The sequence below is a fragment of the Aotus nancymaae genome, unplaced genomic scaffold (genome assembly GCF_030222135.1).
Source record: "Aotus nancymaae isolate 86718 unplaced genomic scaffold, 86718_ANA_hifiasm-v0.15.2.pri h1tg000010l, whole genome shotgun sequence".
NCBI classification, from domain to species: Eukaryota; Metazoa; Chordata; class Mammalia; order Primates; family Aotidae; genus Aotus; species Aotus nancymaae.
The window spans coordinates 63,883,894-63,901,633 of record NW_026988421.1 but is presented as its reverse complement, the minus strand read 5'-3'; the positions used below and the strand labels follow the sequence as shown (position 1 = coordinate 63,901,633).

Genomic DNA, 17,740 nt, shown 5'->3' with positions numbered 1-17,740 from the left:
TGATTCCAGGCAGCCACTAATCTACTTTGTGTTACTATTAGGTTTCCCTTTTCTAGAATTTTATGTGAATGGAATTATATAATATGTAGCCTTTTGTGTGGCTTTTTTTGGTTCAACATAATATTTTTGAGAGTCATTCATGTTGTGTGTTATAGGAGTTTGCTGCTTTTTATTGCTGAGTGGTATTTCTTTGCATGAATTTACCACTTTATCCATTCAACCCTGGTAGATGTTTGGATGGTTTATAGTCTTTGGCCATTATAAATTTATGCACAAATCTTTGTGTTCAGTATAATACCTCTTGGGTAAATACTTAGTAGTGTAATTGTTGGATCATGTGCAGGTGTATGTTTAGTTTTATAGGAAATGGTCAGATCTTTTCCCAAGGTGGTTGTACCTCTTTTACGCTGCCACAAATGATGGATGAGAGTTTAGGTTGCTCCACATTCTTACCAACACTTAGTGGTGTTTATCTTATTTTAATTTAACCTTCTCTAGTGGGCATCTCATCATGTTTACTCATTGTGGTTTTTACATACATTTCTCTCACAGCTAATGCTGCGAAGCATCTTTTCATATACTCATTGGCCATTTGTGTATCTGCCTTTGTGAATATTTTGTTCATTTTTGTTGTTGTTGATGGTATTTTAGCTTTTCCCTTTCTGGTGAAATATGCATAACTTAAAATGTGCCATTTTAACCTTTTTTTAAAAAAGTATTCTATTGCTCATTTTTAATTTCTTTTGTTTCTTACTATGTGTTATAAAAATTCTTGCATGTTCTAAATACATGTCCTTTATCAGATATGTGTTTTGCATTTCTTTTTCTTTTTTTTTTTTTTGAGACAGTCTCACACTCATCCAGGCTGGAGTGCAGTGGTGCCATCTTTGGCTCACTGCAACCTCTGTCTCCCAGATTCAAGCGATTCTTCTGCCTCAGCCTCCTGAGTAGCTGGGATTACAATGCATGTCACCACGCCCAGCTAATTTTTGTATTTTTAGTAGAGATGGGGTATTGCCATGCTGGCCGGGCTGGTCTGTTAACTTCTGACCTCAGGTGATGCACTCGCCTCAGCCTCCCAAAGTGCTAGGATTACAGACATGAGCCACCATGCCTGGCCATCTTTTCCTTCTTAGAGAGACACTAATCCCCTCATGAGGGCTCTCCTCTCATGATCTAATTACCACACAAAGACCCCATCTCCAAATACTGTCCTATGGAGATTAGAGTTTTAACATATGAATTTGAGGGGAGCACAAACATACAGTCCATAACAATGTCCTATAAATATTATAAAGGTCATACTGGTCGTTAGTTATCTTTATGTCTTCTATATCCATACTGATTTTCTATCTACTTGTTCTTTTAATTGCTGAGAGAGGAGTGTTGAAGTCTCCAGCTATAACTGTGGATTCATCTATTTCTCTTTTCAGTTCTATCAGTTTTTTTTTCACATTTTATTGATAAGATCCTTTTAGAATTATGAAATGTCCTTCTCTATTCCTGTTAATATTCCTTGTTCTGAAGTCTACTTTTTTGATGTTAATATAACCATTCTAACTTTATTTTCATTAGTGTTTACACTATAATCTCTATCCTTTTACTTTTAACATATTTATATCTTTATATTCAAAATAGGTTTATTTTTGACAGTGTATAGTTAGGTATTGTTTTTTTTTTTTAAATTGCAGCCTGACATTTCTGCCTTTTAACTGGAGTAGATAGAGCATTTACATTTAATGTAATTCTAACTATGGGTGGGTTTAAATCTACCATTTTATTATTTGTTTCTCTTTGTCTCTTCTTTATTCTTTTTTTTTGGTCTTCTTTTTTCTTTTTTTGTTTGGTTCTGTTTATCTTTTCTTTGTATCCCATTTTTTTTTTGATTGAGGGTTTTATTTTTTTAAGACAGAGTCTTGCTCTGTTACCCAAGCTAGAGTACAGTGGCACAATCTTAGCTCACTGCAGCCTCCACCTCCTGGGTTCAAGTGATTCTCTGTCTCAGCCTCCTGAGTAGCTGGTACTATAGGTGTATGCCACCATGCCTGGCTAATTTTTGTATTTTTTTTTTAGTAGAGACAGGGTTTCACCTTATTGGTCAGGCTGGTCTCGAACTCCTGACCTCAGGTGATCCACCCATCTCGGCCTCCCAAAGTGCTGGGATTACAGGCATGAGCAACTGTGCCCAGCTGGATTGAGAGTTTTAATTAATTAATTAATTCATTCATTCATTTTCTTTTCTTTTTAATTTTTTTGTCAACTGCCCCCAAGGGAAATTTTTTTTTCTTTCTTTTTTTTTTGGAGGGTTAAAAATTTTTTTTTATTTTATCAAAAATATTGGCTTATTAGCTATACTTGTTTTATTTATTTTTAAATAAGTGCTCTAAGGTTTACAATACATGTCTTTGACTTATCACAGTTTACCTTCAAGTAATATTACACCACCTTATGTTTAATGCAAGAACCTTACAATATATTATCCATTCCTCCTCCTGGCCTTTGTCTTCTTGTTGTTGTTGTCTGTTTTGCTTCTTTATAAAAACAAGTATAACATTTCTTTTTTTTGAGACAGAGTCTTGCCCTGTCGCCCAGACTGGAATGCAATGGCGCAATCTCAGCTCACTGCACCTTCTGGTTCCTAGGTTCAAGAGATCTCCTGCCTCAGCCTCCTGAGTAGGAGGGATTACAGGCCCCTGCCACCATGCCCAGCTAATTTTTGTATTTTTAGTAGAGACAGGGTTTCACCATGTTGACCAGGCTGGTCTCTAACTCCTGACCTCAGGTGATCTGCCCACCTCGCCCTCCCAAAGCGCTGGGATTACAGGCATGAGCCATCGCGCCCAGCCTAACATTTCTTACAGTTCAGATCTGCTGGAAATAATTTATCTCAGCTTTTATTTGTTTGAAAAAAATTTTAATTCACCTTCTTTTTTGAAAGATTTTTACTAGTTATAGAATTCTAAGTAGATAGTTTATTCTTTCAACACTGTGAACACATAATTTCACTGTCTTCTGGCATGTATAGTTTCTTTTATTTTTTATTAAAAAAATTTTTTTTACCGAGACAGAGTCTTACTCAGATACCCAGGAGTGCAGTGGTGCAATCTTGGCTCACCACAACCTCCACCTCCCGGGCTGAAGCAATCCTCCTGCCTCAGACTCCCAAGTAGCTTGTATTACAAGTGTGTACCACCATGCCTAGCTAATTTTTGTAGAGATGGGGTTTTGCCATGTTGCCCAGGCTGGTCTCAAACTTCTGGGCTCAAGCAGTCTACCTCCTTCAGCCTCCTAAAGTGCTGGGATGACACGCCACCACACCCGGCCAGGTTTAGTTTCTAATAAGAAATTTTTTGTTGCCTGGGGTCAGTGGCTCATGCCTGTAATCCCAGCACTTAGGAAGGGCGAAGCAGGTGGATCACTTGAGGTCAGGAGTTTGAGTCAAGCCTGGCCAACATGTAGAAACCCCATATCTACAAAAATTAGCTTGGTGTAGTGGCGGGTGCCTGTAATCTCAGCTACTCCAGAGGCTGAGGCAGGGAGAATTGCTTGAGCCTGAGAGGCAGAGTCTGCAGTGAGCTGAGATCACACCACTGCACTCCAGCCTGGGTAACAGAGTGAGGCTCTGTCTCAAAAAAAAAAAAAAAGAAAGAAATTTGTTGTCATTCTTATCTGGCAGCCTTTTAAAATTTCTTTTATTGGAAATAATGTACAAAAATTTGTATAAAGATAGTATAAGGAATATACCATAAAAAAGTATAAGCTTTAATGTCATAAGATCTAATACTGTCCTTTATAATATTTTCCCCCTTCAGTACAAGATCCAGGGTAAGATGAGGCATTGCATTTAGTTTTTTGCTCTCTTTCTCTCTCTTTTTTTAATTTGTAGCGACAGGGTCTTGCTATGTTGACCAGGAGGATCTCAAACTCCTGGCCTCAAGTGATCCTCTGGCCTCAGCCTCCCAAATGTTGGAATTGTAGATGTGACCCACCATACCCAGCTTAGTTTTTATGTCTCTTCAACCTCTTTTAGTAGGAACATTTTCATACTCTTTCTGAATTTTATATTATTGACATACTGAAGAATATAGTCCTCTTTAGCCTTTTTTCCTTGTATTTATCCCATATAGTATCTAGCCTTTTTTTTTTTTTTTTTGGAGACAGGATCTCACTTTGTTGCCCAGGCTGGAGTGCGGTGGCACTATCTCGGCTGACTGTAACCTCAACCTCCCATGCTCAGGCGATACTCTCGCCTCAGCCTCCTGAGTAGCTGGGACTACAGGCATGCACCATCATGCCCGACTAACTGTTTGTATATTTGGTAGAGATGGGATTTCACTGTGTTGCCCAGGCTAGTCTCAAACTCCTGAGTTCAAGCAATCCACCCACTTCGGCCTCCTAAAGTGCTAGGATTACAGGTGTGAGCCACCATGCCCAGCCTCAAGAGCATTCTTTATTTTGTGTTTTTCTTATGTTTCCTTGTGTTTAGCTTTAAGTTGCACTTTCTCAGTCAGAGTACTATATAGGTAATGTTGTGTCCTCAGGCTGTCACATCTGGGGGCATGTAATCTGCATCTGCCTTACATAGGTGATGTTATACTTGAATCAGAATGCTACCCAATTTCTCCTAAGTGTAATGACTGCATTTCATTTTTGTCTTGCAACTAATAAGCAATCCTCAGAGAGATACTTAAAGACTGAAAATATCCTATTCCTCATTAACATCTCTCCTTGGGTTCTGCCTCCATTGATGATTCTTGCCTGATCCAATCTTTAACCATGATCATTGCAAATTGATCATTTTCCAACTCTAAAGCATTCTCTCCGCATTTAGTAGTTAGCTTTCTACATCCTACTATAAGCAGGAGACCTACCTTCTCCCCTTACTTTGTAATTTATCTAATTTTTATTGGTACAGATTTATGAATTTTTCTTTTTTCAAGGACTTATAAGATACTGTTGTGCTTAATTCTTTTGGTAATATAAAAAAATTATCTCAGATTATCCCAGAGTCCTCTCAAACCTTTTCTGGGGATGTGTCTTCCTTGGGCCTGTGCCTGTGCCATTTATTTTTTTATTAAACACAATTTTTAAACACTGGGCCTTACTCTCATCCAGGCTGGAGTGCAGTGACACATTCATGGCTCACTGTAGCCTTGAACTCCTGGGCTCAAGTGATCCTTGTGCCTCAGCCTCCCAAGTAGCTGGGACTACAGGCATGGGCCACCATGCCTAGATCATAGTGTGGGCTTTTTTTTTTTTTTTTTAAAGTTCCCCTGTATATGTAGCTGCTTTTAAATGCTCTAATTTCACTGAGTCTCACCCCTGCTTATTCTTGGACCATTAGGTGGTCTATTATATTCCTCTGCCAGCAATCCTTTTGTCCCAGTTACTCATGATCTGCACTCTCTCACCCTGCCATGTGCCTGCTACTGCTTTCAGTGGCCTCCAGCTGATATCCACACTATGCCACCAGAAACCAGCCCCTCAGGCTACCCCAGACAAGCCAGAACATTGAAGCTAGTTCTATTTTTGCTTCCATCCTGAGGGAGGAGCTGGAAACTGGGCAGCTTATTCTCATTGGTGGGACAAGGTGGGACAGATTGAGTGGGGCAAGGATGAATAAAAATGCCACAACATTTTCTGCCACTTTGAAGTGTGACCTTTTCATGCTTAGGTGTATGTTTGATTCCTGCAACTTCTTAACTGGTTTTTAGGGTTTTCCCAATGCTACTTTGATCCGTATGTTGTTATTTGATATGTCTTTGGGGGAATGAGGGCCTAGAGCTTCCTAGTCTGCTGTCTTGCTGTTTCACTCCTGTTTTGTATAATTTTCAGCCATTATTTTCTCGAATGTCTTTTCTTTCCTTTTTTCTCTTTTCCTTCTGGAACTCTGATTACATGTGTATCAGAATACTTGAGGCTGGGCACGGTGGCTCACACCTGTAATCCCAGCACTTTGGGAGGCCGAGGTGAGTGGATCACTTTTCAGGAGTTTGAGACCAGTCTGCCAACATGGTGAAACCCCATCTCTACTAAAGATACAAAAATTAGCTGGGTGCGGTGGCACATGTCTATAAGCACAGCTATTTGGGAGGCTGAGGCACGAGAATCACTTGAACCTGGGAGGTGGAGGTTGCAGTGAGCCCAGGTGGTGTCTCTTGGGGAACAGCTTGGGGAATAGAATGAGACCGTCTCAAAAAAAAAAATTGCTTGATATTGGTACACAAGTTACTGAGATTCTGACCAGACATTTTTCCTGCTTCAGTTTTTCAAAAATAGTTAAATAATCCTTAAGTCTCTTATATGGTTTATGAAAAAAAAAGAAATAAAATTAAATATTTATTTAGAATTTTTATTTTTCCTGTTTTATAATGTTAAAAATCAGTTTATCTTCTTTTTTTAAACAAATTTCAGCTTCTATTTTGTTTTTATTTTATTTCTGAAAAGTAGCCATGTATGAAAATAATTGTTTCTTTTTATTTTAGCTCATCAGACCCAACTTCCTAAAACTTAATGTAACTTGTCTGTTAGTTCAAGTCCTAAAACTGAATGTAACTTGTCTGTTAGTTCAAGCTCAGTAAGTCTTCAGCCTCTTCAGTCCTGTCTCTTCTGGTCATCTTTAACTGTTGATATACTAGACCCAAGCAGGCATTTTTGTAAGCTGAGAGGCAAATGAATAGAATAATATTTTCTAACCATTCTTCTCCCATATCCCATTTCAATGTCCCAAAGTTTAGTTAACAGAACAGGGAAGCTGCCCTGAACTAAACTTGGCACTTTGGAATCAGCTTCTATTTTAAATTCAGGGAGTACATGTGCAGGTTGTTACATGGATATATTATGTAATGCTGAGGTTTGGGTATGACTGATCCCATCACCCAGTCTGCTTCAGATTGTATAGTTTCTATAGCTGTGTCTTCAAGTTCACTGATTTTTTTTTTTTTTGAAGTGTCTGATCTGTTGTTAATCCCATTTGATGGAATTACCATTTTTCCTTTTTTATTTTTATATATATTTTGAGACAGGGTCTTACTCTGTTGCTTAGGCTGGAGTGCAGTGGCATGATCTCGGCTCACTGTAACCTCCGCCTCCTGGGTTCAAGTGATTCTAGTGCCTCAGCCACCCGAGTAGCTGGGATTATAGGCACGTGCCATCACACCTGGCTGATTTTTGTATTTTTAGTGGAGACAGGGTTTCACCATGTTTGTGAGACTGGTGTCAAACTCCTGGCCTCAGTGATCTGAGTGTAGACCTACCAAAGTGCTGGGATTACAGGCGTGATCCACCGTGCCTGGGCAGCTCTTTTATTTTTAATCTCTTGACGTTCCAATTAGTTCTTTTTTTTTGTTTTTTTTTTTTTAAGGTAGCATCTTACTCTATTGCCCAGGCTGGGGTGCAGTGGCACAACCTTGGTTCACTGCAACCTCTGCCCCCTGGGTTCAAGCAATTCTCATACCTCAGCCTCCTGGGTAGCTAGAATTATAGGTGTGTGCCACCATGCCCAGCTAATTTTGTATTTTTATTCATTCAATTGATAATTGAGTGATATGTAAAATAGCAAATATTTATTGAGCTTCTCATTTTACTAGACAGTGTTCTAAATGCCTCCTATGTTCATTTTGTTTAATCTTCGGTCCCTCCCTATGAGGTAGGTATTTATATCTCATTTTGCTGATGAAGGAATGGAAGCTTAGAGAGAGTAGCTTGCCTCAGGTGCCACAGCTAGTGGATGTCACAGTGTTAAATAGAGCAGTGATACAAAGTGTAGGATCTAGTATCTGCTCTGATTTATGCAATCCAATAGAACAAATAGTTGACACTCCTGGGAGTCACTGAGGAAAAGTTACTTGAGTGGGAAAAAAATATCTTGTTGAAATTGAAGACATTTTGATGGTTGCTTGCTAACCAACTATACCAATCTTTCAGCAGGCATTCTTAAGTGGGAACAGCCTTGACTACAGTTCGGTAGTAATTTGCACAGTGTTTGAGGGTTTAAAAAAGAGCAATAGGCCAGGCCCAGTGGCTCACATCTGAAGACTCAGCCCTTTGAGAGGCTAAGGCAGTTGAATCACTTGAGCCCAAGAGTTTGAGACCAGCCTGGGCAGCATGGTGAAAACTTGTCTCTGCAAAACATACAAAAATTAGCCAGCCTGTACAACAAAGCAAGATCCTATCTCAGAAAAAAAAAAAAAAGGGAGCAGCACAGCTTTCTACTTGTGCTTGGGTTATTGTTCAACTCCAAATCATATGCTATTCCTGAACTGTTCAAAATAAATATATGGATCAGATATTATCTAAGGACATGTTCATTAGCATATCTGCCTTCAGTCCTGATTCAGGACTAAAAGTGAGACTTCATCTTCTGAAAAAAATTGGTATTAATGTTTTTTTTTTTTTTTTTGAGAAGGTGAATTTATTCTTTTTTACAGCTCATGTCAAATACATCAAGTGCTTTTGGGATCTCTGATATGAAAGATTCTGTTAAAAATCAGGTTATCATTTTACCCTACCTTATGAGTTTTCTATTGCTATGTAATAAATTACTACAATCTTAGCCTAAAACCACACCCATGTATCATCTCACAGTTCTCTAGTAGTTTCGTAGTTCTGTAGGTCAGAATACCTAGTGGGCTGGACTGGGTTCTCTGCTTAGGGTCTCATAAGGCCAAAATCAAGATGTTGACCGTGCTGGTATCTCATCTGGAGGCTCCTGGGAAGAATCAACTTTCAAGTTCATTCAGGTTGTTAGCAGAATTCAGATCCCTGTGTCTGTAGGTCTGAAGGCGCCGTTTCCTTGATACATGGCTGCTCTGGCTTCATCAAGTCCTTCTTATGTGTCAGATCTGACTTCTGCCACCAGCCAAAGACTTAGCTTTTTAAACAGCTCATGTGTAGATTATGCTCATTGGGACAATCTCTCTCTCTTAAAGTCAGGTGTACCATATGGCATAATATTATTCATAGGGATTGATACATTATCACAGCCACAGGTTCTACCTACAACCTTTATACCAGGGTAAAAGGTCATCAGGGGTCAGTCTGATAATTCGATCAGAGCTATTAATTTTCATTGTTAAATGTTGTTGTGAAGGTCACATTTTTGGTACAACAGGCAACTTTTCTACTCTCAGGTCTCATTCTGTCCTTCTTACCACCCTTCCTTGAACATAATTGTTTCTTCCTTTAAAACAGTCAGCCTCTTTTTCCTCTTTGTTTGGTAGCACACTTTTCCTTGACGTCACTCATGGCTCTTCAAGGAAACTGAATTTACGTTTCAGGATAGTATTCCCTGAAATTACCTTTGTGTTTATCAGTTATGTAAGAAATATTGTTTGACTGCAGACATCACTATCATCCCTGTGCTTCAGTTCCCTAAGCCTGAGTATTTAATGTAGGATTTAGCTGCTCACAGACATGGGCAAGGTATTCTTCATCTGTGTGATCTGCAGATAAGCTGCACCTTATTTTTTCACTCTTTCCTCTCTTGCATTAAGATTCAAAGATGTCTCCCTGCCTACAAGTTCAAGAAGTATATTACAACCCTGTATATCTTTCAATCATTCTTTAGCCTAGTAATGCTGCTGTAATTCCACTTTATCTCACAGCAGGGTCCAGTAGAAAGCACATCAGTAATGAAAAACAGTAATTCAAAACCATGTGCACTGGAACATTTGAAGGCTTATGGATCCATCTGAAGCAACAGGGGATTTCTCAGGCTGCCTAGAGAACCTGAATAGGTTATAGTTGCAGAAACTACATAATTCTGCTCATATTGTAGCATGAGGGCTTATACTGGGCAGAATGGGTAATGGGTCTGCATTCCCCCAAGTCCCTCAGGCAGGATTTTTTTTCCAGTTAGTGTTAGTCACTGAAGAAGAAAATGTTTATGTAAAAGCTTTAGTGTATAATTTAGGATTTTTCACATATAAGGGGAGTTGCAGGATTTTTAGTTTTATCTTTTGAACTAATTTAGAATGAAGATGGGATAGCTGTCTTTGGTTGTAAGGAAAATTGTAAAACCCCCTGAGTTCTGATGTTGGGTAGGAAAATAAGAAAAGGAAATATGTACAAGATTCATATATATTGTCTCATTTCAGTTGAGATGGTAGTTTTGAACAAGTTTTTGTGTCTGATTGATTCATGCACTGTTTTTTAAATGTCTACTTCATACCAGGTAGACATAATATATAGGACATATGTATTATGTACCAACAATGGACTGTGCTCTTAAGGATCCCATACTCTAGGGGGTGAGAAATAGACTTCTTCCAGAAATAGTGTTGTGAGATAAGTGATACTAGATAAGTGCAGTGGGTACCCAGAGGAGAAATTCTGTAGTGGTTGGAGAAGGCTTGATAAGGGAGCTGACAATTGAACAGCCTTGAAGAGACAGGAGTTTGTGCCAGGCAGGCAAGTGGGGGCAGGGAGCATTCTGGGCAGAGGAAATGTCATTTGTGAGGAGAGTGAGGAATTTGTTAAGGCTGGTACCTAGAAAGAGGTAGAATAAGGAAGAGGTAGGAGTTAAGAGTAGAAATTACATGGCACTCCAGTTGTGAAAGTTCTTGTGTGGATTAAGGATTTTGAATGTAAAATCCTATAGATAGTAAGAAAAGAATTAAGGCTGGGCATGGTGGCTCACACCTGTAATCTTAGCACTTTGGGAGACTGAGGTGGGAGGATCTCTTGAGTCCAAGAGTTTGAAACCAGCCTGAGCAACGTGATGAAACTCCATGTCTACAAAAAATAAATAAATTAGCCAGGCATTGTGTTGTGTACCTGCGGTCCCAGCTACTTGGGAGGCTGACGTGGGAGGAGGATTTCTTGAGTCCAGAGGTCGAGTCTACAGTAGCCATGATCGTGCCACTGCACTGTAGCCTGGGTGACAGAGCGAGACCCTGTTTCCAAAGGAAAGAAAGAAACAAATTAGTTAAGATTTTAAGCAAGGACTGTGATGAACTTTGCACTGTAGAATAATAATTGAAGGTAGTATGGAGGATGCCTTGAGCGGTAGGGAGTTGGGCTCCAAGGCAGGTACCAACTGTCTATTAAAAGAAGACTAGGGTCTGTGGCATATTTAGGAAGGGATATATTCCAGAGATATTTCAGAGTTCTGCTCTAAAGTGGGAAAAATAGTATTTATTTTACAGTGTTGATATGAAGAGTAAATAATAAGTTTAAGGTGTTTGGAGCAGAGCACGCATGGCACATAGTTAGTGCTGAATAAGCGTTATTGTTGTTACAGTTGTTATAATTACTGCTGTACCAAATAAGACTAGTAATAATCCCATGGGTTACAATATGGAGGGAGGGAAGGAATGGCATTAAGAAGCAGCAGCAGATCTCTCTTCACTATTAACCCATCACAAACGTTAGAGGGCCCACGGTCTGTCTTTGGGAATAAATGTAAGTTGAGTAGTTGCCTTGCTAACTAGTGCTTTCAAGTAACTAAGGAGGAATAGTGAAGCTTTTAGAAGAGTAGGCTGAAGGATTCTTTGTGCTCATCTAAGATAAGTAGGGTGGTACATCCTTTAGTGAGGGGAGATGGTCTTCACTCCTCTTTAATAGGTAAAGATCTTTAGACAATACATGAGAAGTTCTTTTCTCTGGTCAGTATAAAAGCCGATGCTTGAATATTTGTCCGCATTTTAAGAACCTCTCCATTTTCTTGTAATTATGTATGAATAAATAGAATTTATAAGCCAGGAGAATCAAAACCCTTTTTTTCTGAAGCTTATATAGCTTAACACAGTATTTCATTAATAACACATAGTGACTTGCCAATCAAAGTTAGCTTTTCGGAACATTCTTAAAGAATAATGGAAATGACTCAGCAAAGCCTAATTTAGCTTCCAGTGCTGCTTTAAAAGGGAGAGCAAAGATGGCATTTGTCTAGTGCTGCATAGTCATATAAAAAGGAAGAGGGGGAAGCTTGTGTTTATTCTATACTACCGTGTGCCAGAGACTTTACATGTGTTTCATTTAATCCTCAGAGCAAACCTGAGATAGAAGTATTGTCTGTTTTATAGATGATGAAATTAAGCTTCAGAGCAACTGAGTAACTCACCTAGGGTCATGCTGCTGATAAGTGGTAGAATTTGAGCATAGGCCTATCTGGTTTCAAAGCCAAATGCTCTTTTCACCACTTTGCCTTATTTGAATAACTTCTTTATATGAATGAATTTCATTATCACCTGCCCAGAGCAATTTTACAGGATTTGGCTATAAAAAAAAGAAAGAAAATACAACGAGTATAGGGGAAGTATGCATATTTCCTCTTTTTCTTTGCATAGAGTATCAGAAAGTGAATTGGTAGATCCCTCACACATAATCTATTTTGTTAGCAGGTGATTATTTAGGTTTTGTGGAAACGTGTAAAAAGTTTATAGGACCTTTGACTTACAGGTAAGCCAGGCCGCCTCCCTTATTTTACAGAGGAGGAAGCTGAGGCCTAGAGAAGTGACATGACTTGCCTAATTACACCTGGTTTGTGACAGAGTTGGAATTAGAACCCTAGACTATCTAGTCCAGGTTAAAGGCCTTTTTTTATAAGGTACAAACCTTTGTTATACCTGGAGTTCCTAAAAGATGATATATGTGAAGATAATTTGAGAATTATTTTTTGTTTCTGGCAGTTGGCATGTACCATCAAGGCAGAGGGTTATAAATTATTTACATTCTGAATGCTACACATTTGGATCAGATTATTCACTATCATGTAGTGGAACATGAGCTTACAGGTCTGTGTCTGGAGAGAGGCCTCCCTTCTACCTGTTGACAGCTCTGGCAGTTACACCTGTGTTATATCCCATCTCATGGAAAGGATGGTTGAGTTTTGTTGTTGTTGTTTTGAGACAGAGTCTCACTGTGTCACCCAGGCTGGAGTGCAGTGGCACGATCTCGGCTCACTGCAACCCCTGCGTCCCAGGTTCAAGCGATTCTCCTGCCTCAGCCTCCTGAGTAGCTGGGATTATAGGTGCATGCCACCACGCCTGGCTAATTTTTGTATTTTTTAGTAGAGATGAGTTTTCACCATGTTGGTCAGGCTGGTCTCGAACTCCTGGCCTTGTGATCTGCCTGCCTTGGCCTCCCAAAGTGCTGGATTACAGGCGTGAGCCACAATGCCTGGCTAGGATGGTTGAGTTTTAAGAAAGCAGAAAATGCTTCCTGGTGGGCTAATCCATACTGCTTTCTACTGACCTTTTCCCCAAGCTTGACATCTTTAGATTTTGTTATATCTTGTTAGTTGTTCCTGCTGATAGTATTATTAGCAGTTCTGTCCCAGTTGGGCCCAGGGTGCTGGATTAAAAGTGATACCAGTGAAGGGCCTGTGATGATGTGGTGATTGCTAGTGGTAAATCATGAGCTGCAGTTTGAATGAGAGGGCTAGGGTCTTGAACCCAGGACTGATGAGTCAGGACATGACCTTGAACTTGGTGAACTGTGACTTAGGCTTGTACATAAGTTTCTTTAGAGGAAGTTTTTGCATGCATGGATGAGGCCTTATTTAACAAGAAAGAAACTGAGGCTCAGTGATGCTGTGACTTAGCCATAAAGAAACACATTTATTTTCATAGACAAAACTGCCCCAGGAAATTCCTGTTACTTCACCCTTTGCTTCTCCCTGTTGGGTGGAAGGTCAATACCATTAGAACTTTCAGGCGCCAGCCTGGGTGGCCAACCTAATGGAATAAGACAGTTCTAGCTCCAAGTAATGGCGAACTTGGAGCAGAGCCCAGTGTAATTAAACCCCTGCAGTAAAGAATTTGATGTTGGTCGGTCTTCATTCATCTCAGTGAATGGGCTTGTGGCGGGAATATAATATGTTCTGAGCAAACAAAAACAATGGCTGTAGAGATTTATGCCATTGCCTTGAAGATTGTTTGGTTCCAAATTAAATTTAGATAATTCAGTAAGAGAAAAGTTTCTTTTGGTAGACGGCATTGTGAGGTAGGGCAGAATTTAGAGCGTTTCTCCATTCATTAAAAGATTGTGGGGCGGAGCGAGAGGATAAGGTAAAAAAAAAAAGATTGTCCAGTAGGGTTACTTGTAAATTATATAGTTTCCAGTAGAGTTAAGGATTATTTGAACCCTTATGACTCAGAATTCCAAAAGGACTTTCGGTTGTGTGACCCTTAGGTGTCCCGTCTGTTCCTTGTCCTGCTCCATTGCCTTGTGTGTGTTTTGTTTTCCAGTACTCAGTGTTTTCTTGGCAAGTAAACTCAAGTTGACTAGAGTGCTAGGCTCCCAAAGGGTAAGGTAAGGAAAGCAAAGTTGTAGAACTTCCTTTTTTTAGTTGGGTATTAGGGCAAATTTATGCAAGAAAAGGTTGAAGAATAAAGAGAAAGAAAAGGGAATTTTAAACCATTAGCCCATGTTCCTCTTATGTTTGCTAGTCATTTCCACATCCAGAAAGGTACTTATGTACACTTTCAGGCCTTTAGAATTCAGTCTGGCTCTACTTGTTAAGTCTTGATTTGGCATGCCAGTCACAGGGCATTTCTTTCCCTTGTTTTTCTCTCTCTAGTCACTATGTGTATATATATATATAATACATATATATAATATGTAAAACAATATAAAATACATATATATCAAACATATATATATATATATATGTAGTTATTTTAGAGGAACTAGTGTAATTACCTTTAAAAAGTCCCAACGGCCAGGTGCAATGGTTCATGCCTGTGATCCCAGCACTTTGGGAGGCTGAAGGAGCGGATCATGAGGTCAGGAGTTCAAGACCAGCCTGACCAACATGGTGAAACCCTGTCTCTACTAAAAATACAAAAGTTAGCCGGGCATGGTGGCACGTGCCTGTAATCCCAGCTACTTGGGAGGCTGAGGCAGAAGAATCACTTGAACCCAAGAGGTAGAGGTTGCAGTGAGCAGAGATTGGGCCACTGCACTCCAGCCTGAATGACAGAGTGAGACTTCATCTCAAAAAGCCCCTGCTGGGTGCTCATGTCTGTAATTCCAGCACTTTGGGAGGCCAAGGCGGGTGGATCATGAGGTCAGGAGTTCGAGACCATTCTGGCCAACATGGTGAAATCCTCTCTCTACTAAAATACGAAAAATTAGCTGGGTGTGGTGGCATGTGTCTGTACTGCTTGGGAGACTGAGGCAGGGGAATCGCTTGAACCCAGGAGATGGAGTTTGCAGTGAGCCAAGATGGTGCCAATCTTGGCTTACTGCACTCCAACCTGGAGACAGAGCAAGACTCTGTCTCAAAAAAATAAAAAAAGTCCCAACATTGGACCAGGTGCAGTGGCTCATGCCTGTAATCCCAGTGCTTTGGGAGGCTGAGGTCAGTGGATCACTTGAGGCCAGGAGTTCAAGACCAGCCTTGTCAACATAGCGCAACCCTGTCTCTACAAAAGAAAAAAAAACCCCAACATCTATAAAACCTTAAAAAGTTTCCTCTTTTCTTTGTATTTAGAGTTTTTCTAAAAAAAAAAACTTTAAAATTGTTAAATGTAACACACATCAGAAGACAATACAGAACAAATGGATGCTTTTATAACCACCATGTAGGCTGGAGATACAACCTTATCAGCACCCCAGACTTCTTTCTCTTGACTCTATCTTCTTCCCCTGAAGGGTAACCGCTGTCCCAGCTTTTACAGTAATTATATCCTTAGTTTTCTTTAGTTCTATCACCGAAGTGTACTTCCCCAAAGATGCCTTAAAAAACATTTTGGGAAGGGGGCATGTGACAGGCAGAATGATGGCCCTCAAAGATGGTCACATCCTAACCCCAAAACCAGTAACTATTACCTTTCATGGCAAAAGAGGCTTTGAGATGTGATTAAGCTGAGGATCTTGAGATGGGGAATTATCCTGCATCTGTCAGGCGATCCCATTTTATTCGCAAGGGTCTTTATAAGAGGGAGTCGGGCGGGTACAGTAGCTCACGCCTGTAATCCCAGCACTTTGGGAGGCCGAGGCAGGCAGATCACTTGAGGTCAGGAGTTTCAGATCAACCTGGTCAACATGGTGAAACCCCATCTCTACTAAAAATATAAAAATTAGCTGGATGTGGTGGCAGGTGTCAGTAATCCCAGCTACTTGGAGGCTGAGGCAGGAGAATCGCTTGAACCTGCGAGGCGGAGGTTGCAGTGAGCCGAGGTCTTGCCATTGCACTCCAGCCTGGGAGACAGAGCAAGACTCTGTCTCAGGAAAAAAAAAAAGAAAAGAAAAAGAGGGAGTCAGGAAGGTCAGAGTCAGAGAAGATGTGACGTTTAAAGTGGAGATTGGAGTGAGGTACTCTAAGCCAAGACATTCAGGTAGCCTCTAGAAGCTAGAAAGGTCAAGGAAATGATTTGCCCTGCATCCTCACAAGGAATGCAGTCCTGATGACTCCTGTTAGACTTCTGACCTCCAGAAGATGGTAGGATAAGTTTGTATTGTTATAAGCCACTAAGTTTGTGGTAATTTGTTATAGCACCAATAGAGAATTTGTACAGGAAATAGTTTTAAACTCACGGAAAAGTTGAAGACAAAGAATAGTATCCTTTACTCAGATTTACGTATTGTTAATATTTCACTATATGTTTTAGTATTCATTTTTTTCTTTCTCTCTGAACTGCTTTAGAGTGAGTTGCACTTGTCATAGCCCTTTAATCCTAAATATTTCAAAATCTTTTAATTAAAAATATTGGGGGAATGGGATCTTGCTATGTTGTCCAGGCTAGTTTTGGACTCCTGGTCTCAAGCTGTCCCCCCTGCCTCAGCTTCTTGAGTAGATGAGACTATAGGCATGCACCACTGTGTCTGGCAATTTTTTTATGCATAATAATCTTATAGTTCTCAACCTCAGTACATTTAACATTGATAGTTTTATTTATCATCCACATTCAAATTTTGTCACTTAATCCAGCAATATCCTTTGTAGAATTTTCCCCCTCTAGTTTAGGATTCCGTCTAGGATTAGGTGTTGTATTTAATTGTCATGTTTCTAGCTTCCTTGAATCTGGAACGTTTCCACAGGGTTTCTTTGTCTGTCTGTCTTCTTTTTTTTGAGATGGAGTCTTGCTCTGCTGTTATCCAGGCTGTGGCGTGGTGGTGCAAACACCACTGCACCTTGAACTCCTGGACTCAGGGGATCCTCCCACCCCAGCCTCCTGAGTAGCCAGAATTACAGGCACCACACTCAGCTCTTTGTCTTTCTTGACATTGACTTTTTAAACATAATGCTTCTCATTTTTTATCTGTCTGGACTTTCCTTATGAGTAGATTTAGGCATTCCTGGATGGAGCATTTTACTGTATCCTTCTCAGAGTATACAGTGCCCCTTGTTGGTGATGTTAATTTTGGCACTATCCAGTCAGTGTTGATTAGTTTCTTTATAGTTACTATATTTTTACCCTTGAACCGATAAGCAACCTGTAAAGGGACATTTTAAGACTATGCAAATATTCTACTCCTCAACAAAATTTCTCCTTAGATTTAACATCCTTTAATAGTTCTTGCCTGGATTTTTTTTTTTTACAGGTGCGTGACACCACGCCCAGCTAATTTTTGTATTTTTAGTAGAAATGAGGTTTCACCATGTTTGGCCAGGTTGGTTTTGAACTCCTGACCTCAGGCGAGCTGCTCGCCTCGGGTTCCCAAAATGCTGGGATTATAGGCATAAGGCACCATGCCTAGCCATGAAGTTTGCTATTATAGTTACAAAATTATGACTTTCCAATTTTCTCTGTTTCTCAGTTGGCATATGGTATGCTACTGTAAGAAACAA

The 17,740-nt window shown here is 39.9% G+C and overlaps 1 protein-coding gene and 1 non-coding gene across 10 annotated transcripts in view; one reads left to right on the top strand and one right to left on the bottom strand.

Annotated features, from left to right (window-relative positions):
• Positions 1-17,740, top strand: part of ASCC1 (activating signal cointegrator 1 complex subunit 1) — a 165,498-nt gene that overhangs the window by 67,173 nt on the left and 80,585 nt on the right. The window lies entirely within an intron of this gene.
• On the bottom strand, positions 6,653-6,784 carry LOC135274078 (small nucleolar RNA SNORA36 family). The gene has a single exon (XR_010341889.1). It is a non-coding gene; the product is annotated as a small nucleolar RNA SNORA36 family (small nucleolar RNA).